Source organism: Brassica oleracea, chromosome C4, assembly GCF_000695525.1.
Source record: "Brassica oleracea var. oleracea cultivar TO1000 chromosome C4, BOL, whole genome shotgun sequence".
Lineage (NCBI taxonomy): Eukaryota > Viridiplantae > Streptophyta > Magnoliopsida > Brassicales > Brassicaceae > Brassica > Brassica oleracea.
Window position 1 is genome coordinate 25059703 of NC_027751.1, and position 7214 is coordinate 25066916.

Here is a 7214-nt window from a genome sequence, read left to right on the forward strand (position 1 = left end):
GTTGAGGTTTCACACTACCCTGAACCTCGTTATTGATTAAGAATGAGTACTCCACTGTGGAGATACATTGCAACAGTCTCTTAGCCCAGTCACGGTGAAACCCCAACATGTCGAAGACTCTCTTGATGAAGGTCCATTCTAGCCTATCGTAGGCCTTGCTGATATCAGTCTTCACGGTCATTCCGCAGTGTACTTCAGCTTCAGAGTTTTTGAGATAGTGAAGAACTTCGTGTGTGATCAGTACATTGTCCGTAATAGCTCTCCCAGGTATGAATGCTGTCTGATTCTCGGAAATAATATCTTGAAGGACTGGTTTTAGCCGCAATGCAAGTAGTTTTGAGATAGCTTTACAGTACACATTGCAGAGGGCAATAGGCATGTAGTCAACCACCACCTTAGGACTTAGAATCTTTGGGATGAGTCTAATATGCGTGGCGTTTATCGTTGAAGGGAGCTGTCCTGTTATGAAGAAACTCTGTATCTCCCGTGTGATAGCTTCTCCAACAGAGTCCCAGTTTGATTGAAAGAAATTCACAGAGAAACCGTCTGGCCGCGGGGCCTTGTCGGGATGAATAGGAAACATAGCTTTCCGACTTCAGCTGGTGATGGAATGCATATCAACTTTGCATTGGTTGACTCTGAGATGTAGGGAGATAAGTCTCTCTCAACTGTGTCGCACATATTGGGTTCAGAGGATTTGAAGATATCTTGGAAATAGGAGGAGATGACCTCTATAATCTCGGAGTCTTCCACCACCCCATTACCAGAGTTATCTTCAATGACTGATAGTCGAATTCTAGCCCCTCTGCTTTTAGTGGAGGCATGAAAGTAGCTTGTATTCCTATCCCTGAGTGCCAACCATAATTATCTGCTTCTCTGTTTCCAATACTCTTCCTCTGCCTTATATGCATGTAGGAGCTTCTGGTTGATGGTGGAGATGAGGATATCATCAGATTGGAAATCAGAGAGAGCTGCATCAAGCTCTATCTTCAGCTTCTCAATCAGATTTTGACTATTGACATAGTTCTCTCAACTCCAATTCGCAATTGCCCTACTTTTGCTGATTCTAACCGTGACAGGGAGGTTCTGATTAGACGTCCATATCTCTTTCACTAACGTCTTAATCTCCTTATTATCTTTGAGTCTACGGTCATAACCGAAGATACGCTGTGATTTTTTTTTGCAGGTATTGAAGACAGAGAGAATTGGTCTATGGTCTGATTCTTCGAACAAGAGATAATTGCATCTTCCATTTGGGAAGAGATCTGACCATGAGGCTAGAGCTGTGTCCAACCTGCAATGAACTGCTTGTGTGTGTCTCTTGCCCCCCCCCCTCGAGAGGAAGTTCCCTGTGTGCTTAATGTCGAAGAGGTCACTGGCTGATAGGAAGGATCGGAAGGGGCCAAAGGAGCTTTCAGACCACTCCTTACCTCCAGATTTCTCAGAGTTGTCGGTGATTTCGTTGAAGCCACCCGTTAGAAACCAGAGTTCACTTCTAGTGTCTGCTAATGCCGTAAGTTCATCCCATACTTCCTATCTTTTATTAACATCAGGGGCTCCATACACAAACGTACTAAAGAAGCATGCTTTCCTTGTAGGTGATTTTGGTATCGATGAAGTTGTGATTTGAAGTGATGATATCTACTTCAAGGTCAGAGTGCCATAACAGTGCAAGACCCCCACCACCTGGGCTGTGGGGAGATACTAGGAAGTGCTTATGATATGGGAGATCCTCTAGCTCTTTCAGGACTTTTCCATCTGGTTCTTTTTTGTCTCCATTAGATACATAATGCCTGGGGAATGTTTCTTGTTTAGTGTTCTGAGCCTCTGGACTGTTCTGGTATTCCCAATGCCACAACAGTTCCAGCTCAACACAGCTAAATAAGCTGAGGATGATCGTCCTGAAAACCCGAGTTGCCACTTTGAGAAGCTACAGGCGTATAATTCGTCGGGTCTAGTTGAGGAGTTCTCCTTGGTGAAGGTGCAGTAGCTCCAGCTCCTCGGAAGGGTGTTGATGAGGACTTCTGTGATTTGTTTCCAGCGGGGGAGGCTCCAGCTTGGTATAGATTACGCTTTATAGAGCTAGCTCCTGCGAGAGGGTTGGGGCTTGCTAGCACTTTCTTCGGTTTGACTGGTCGACCTCTCTTTTTCCCGGCGACAGGGCCACTAGGTGGAAGGCCAGGAAGAGAGAGGAGTATCACATGATTGGATTCCAGCCCCTGTTCAATAAGGCGTGATGAGCTCCCATTGAGAACCATATTGTATCGTTTTGATGCCGCAGCTACGATAGAGGCAGCTGTTTCAGCCATTAATCCTTTGGCTTCACCCTGGAGGACTCGTTGGCGTCTTGCTTTGCTTTCAGTGGGATCCGCGCAATTCACATACTGAATGGTCACTTCCTGTAGTTCATTCATTACCTCCTCCGTGGTGGGAATAGCTGGCAGAGGAAAGTCATGCACAGCGAGATTCCTTACTAGCGGTGGGTTAGAACTGGGGGGTTGTTCCGCCGTAGTGTTCTGAGGTGAAGTAAGCACTGCGGGGCTATCGCGAAAAGGGAGCCTTGGGTAGATGTGTTCTTTTTCTCTCCATTGATACTGGTTAGATCTAGGAGCTGGTGACTCTCTCCTCCTTGGGTGTTGCGGCAGCATTAGGGGGCGATTTGAGATCCCACGAGTCCCACCAGAAGATCTAGAACCTCCTGCTTCTTGTGAAGGTATAATCTTGTTTGCGAGGGGCCTAGAGCGAGCTGAGGGGAATGAGAGCCTCTCACCGATGGGTCTTACATGCCTATCAACCCTCTGGCTGAACTCCTATGGAGCCTTCTCCCTGGATGAGTAGTGGGAGTGTTGGGTTGCGGCTCTGGAGGCAGGGATCTGAGGGTCAGGTTGGATCTGAGGGTCAGGTTGGACCTGAGGTCGGGTGAAGATCTCAGTCTTAGGCAGAAAAGGACAGTGGCTTTTTAGGTGTGAGATTCTGTTGCAATGGGAGCAGTGGTTCATAAGCTTTTCGTAGTCTAGTGAGACCATAAGTTCTTCACCAGATTCAAACTCCACAACCGTCTCTTTTGTCAGAGGCTGCAGACCATCCAGGCTGACGCGGATCTTAGCTGATGTTTTGGTAATGACATAGTCATCCAAAGTACCTAGTACCTCTACTAGATTGTACATCATCTTCTCATGCCATAAGTGAAGGGGCATGCCTTGGAGGCGGATCCAGAAGGGGATCTGCGAGGGGAAGGTGGGATACAGCACTGGTTCCCATCTCTGCAAGATAACCATCCAGTGGTTAAAGTGGTAGGGTCGGTTAGCCAGGACCTCAAGAAGGTCTGTTTCTAAGTCAAATCGAAACTAGAAGCAGTCTTTACCGAGATCCGTGCCTGAAACCCTTCCTTTGAGAATCCAGCTTCTTGGTAGAGTGCAGACAAGCTGTTCAATGCTCTGTTCCTTTGGATTTGTCGCTCTTCCAATCAGTGTTAGTGCGTTGTCTCTCACTAAGCTGGAGGTATCAAAGCTAGGGGCTCGGACACGTTTGGGGATGTGCTCTTTGCCATGTTGTAGTGCTGAGGAGTGTCGGGATGAGGCCATTTGTCGCAGTGGAGTCGTAAGAAGGGCGGAGTGATGATACTGAAGGTATGATCCGTCCTGTGATCTAGAACGAGGCCTGCTCTGAAGGACCCGTCGACTCACAGACTGACAACCGAAAGGGAGGACCTCTCCGAGTTAAAGGAGAGCTCGGAGAAGCGCATAAAGAGACCGAGAAACCGCTAGTAGTTTTGAGAGTTTTCTACTTTAGGGTTAAAACCGGGTGGTTGAGTATGTCAGACGAAACCGGGTGGTTGAGTATGTCAGACGAAACCAAGATTTGAAAACAATAGCCAAAAGAGAGAACTTTTGGTTTTTGGGGAACCGCCTAGGGACTCGTGTCTGAGAGAACTATTTTCCCTTACCAGTTAGACTAAAGTTATAAATATTGCATATTAATCTCACACACACACACAAAACAAATAGTTCCGAGACTTCAGTACTTGACCATGTAGCTGGCTCAAAAGTATTCGAGTTTTGGAACTGTTATGTTCTGTCACAATCCTCTTTTTTTCAAATTTTTAAAAGAGAATTCTATGTGACACGTCTACGTTCTCTAAGAATCACCGAATCAAACAGGGAAAATTTGTCATAATAAGTTTCGAACAAGATTATTACTATTAGTACTAAAGAACAATGCTTTTAAAATTTTAATATTAACTAATTAAATTAAATAATAAAATAGGATAAATCTAACATTTTTGTCACAAATACAGTTCACAAGGTCAAAATACCAAAACAATTTTCATTGAAAAATTAAAATACACTTATATCTCTAGAGCAAATCTAAACTTACAATTTAGGCATTTAAAGAAAATTGAAAATTGAAATAAATATTTTTTTCAGATTACAAAATAAAATTGCAAAAAATTAAAAAATAAATAAAAAGAAGTTTCAAATTGAAAAAAATAGAATTTTTTAATTATTTATTTATATTTTATATATCTGTTGAGTAAAGATAAAAATATTTTACATTTATCCCATGTTCAAAATCGTGCTAGGCGTAACGCGTGCGGCATGTCCGGGCCTAGCGAATTAAGAAAAAATCGGAGATTAATTGTGGATTAATTGGGGATTAATCGGGGATTAGTTTTAAGTGTTTTATAATCTTCTCTATTAAAAGAGAAGTACCATTTTTATCTACCATAAAAAGTCATATTAGCCTTATTTAGGTCCATTTCATTAATTATATTTATTTAATTATTTATATTAATCTATTCAATATATAAAGATATTAATAATAAATCAATTTTAACTGTAAATTTAAATTTTATTTTTAGTTATAACAAAATGTTGAGAAAAAATCTAACAAAATCTTTGTAAAAATTTAAAATATTTTATTTAAATTAATACCATTGATTAATTTCATAATAATATATACTATTATACATTAATTTAAATAAAATTTTATTATTTAACAAGATAAAATAAAAGTGTATGCTATTTTTCAAATTTTATAATTATATTCTATATCGTCTTTATTTAAAAAAATACCATAAAAATCATACTAGGTCTATTTCATCAATTACATCTATTTGACAATTTAAGTTAATCTATTTAATAAATAAGATTTCTAAAAAATATTATAAATTATATAGATATTAATAAATAAATTTTAACAGTAAATTTAAATTTTATTTTTACTTATAACAAAATATGTTAAAAAAACTAACAAAATCTTAATAAAATTTTAAAATATTTTTAAATTAATACAGCGATTGATTTCATAATTAATAATATAATATTATTATAATGTATTTACTTATAAAATCCCACAATATACTAAAATAAGCAACATATAAATATAAATTATGGTAAGAAAATATCAGTTTTATAGTATAACTAAATAAAATTTTAAAATGTATTGTATTCAGTCTGTAAAAATTAGAAAAAATGAAGGAGATTCTCAATTTTTTTATTTCATACTATGAATTTATTTTACCAAACTCGAAAATATATTAATATATAATAACAATTAATAGTAAAGTAAAATATATAAAAAAATCATTATACATTAATAATATCGAATAAGAAACATAACCAATAACATTATAGATTTACACAATATATAACACTAAAATGTAAATATCTTTTAAAGTTTTGCGATTATATTCTTTATATATTTATAAAATAAAAATCTACCCGCACATCCTGCGGGTGAAAAATCTAGTATATATTAGTAATCGTACAACAAAACAAATAATATACTGAATAGTGGTAAGTGCTCTTACTAGTCGGGCTCCAACCCCGGGTTCGACACCCAAAGTAGGGTAAATCTTTTTTAATTTTTTTTTGTCTTTAATGAACACTCAATTACTAAAACACCCTTATCTTCATCTTCCCCAATTTCAATCTGCAAACCCTACCTCTTACCATTTTTTTCACGATTTTTTTGTGATTCTAGATTATTTCTATGTGTTTTTTGTTCAATTGTAATAGGCTTTCAACTATAAAATATGATTTTTCTTTCAAGATCCGAGTTTCTGAGCGATTTTGTTCAGTTCGACGCGGTTCATGACCGATCAACGTTGATTCGCCGATTAAACGTCCGAGTTGTCCGCGTTTTAGAACATGGCATCTATCTATCTATGTTATCTCATTTTTAAAGTGTCACCTCATGGAATAGTGTAATATGAGCTTGACACTTGTCCCTGGCCGTCTTTGGTTTAAGTTCTTTATGGGCTTTATTTTACACACTTATTGGGCTCTTTTAAGTTATTAAGTTTTGTAAAACTCAACATCCCAGCCCCATAGAGAGAGACGATCATGTTAGCCGAATGCGATATCGAAAATTAGGGTTAATAGTCTTCTTCGATCTCTGGCCATCCAAAGCAACAATGGAGTTTCAGGAGAGACGAAACGTCGTGAATCTCTGTGTCAAGCTTCTATGGAAAGCAGGACGGTTACGGAACTTGGCTGTTTCAATCATTCACATTAACTTCCCAATTAACTCTGTCTTCCCACTCATTCCACGATTTCTGATTCACTGCATCTCCCTTTCTTCCAGTCGGTGAATCTGCAACTAATTATAGGTGAATTTGTATCCATAAATTCATCATTCTCTTCTCTTTAGAGTTTGAATCCCCATAGCCTTTTGAATTCTCAGGTGGATGGCGGTGTAGGAATGAGAGCTGATTACCTCAAAGTGAGAGACTGTGATTAAGTGACGGTCAGAAATTTTTTGGAGGATGATCGGCATGGAGTTGGCCAATCTATAGAAGAAAATTCTTGAGCAGAAAGGGGAATCAGTTTGAAGCATAAGCTCAACCCGAGTTTGAGCTTCTTCAGATTGGTCTAGAACAAGAGGGCAACTATTCCAAGCTTATGGTAAAGTATTAGACATTAAAGTCCTTGAGATTCAAGCAATTATTGATTTTGATCCTTTGTCACACATTGGCCCCACATCAAATTTTTCAGATTGTCTTCTCAAATAGAATTGTTATTGTGAAACTGTTTACATGAAGTTTCAGAGAAGAGTAAAGATTTAGAAGAAACTATGTTTAGACACATGTGTTCAGGACCATTTGAGAAACAACAAGGAGTATGACCTTATGAGCTGGAGAGAAGGCTACACGAGCTCATGGTGACAAGACAAAAATAGGAGATAAAAGAGATGCAGATTGCATTGGAAGA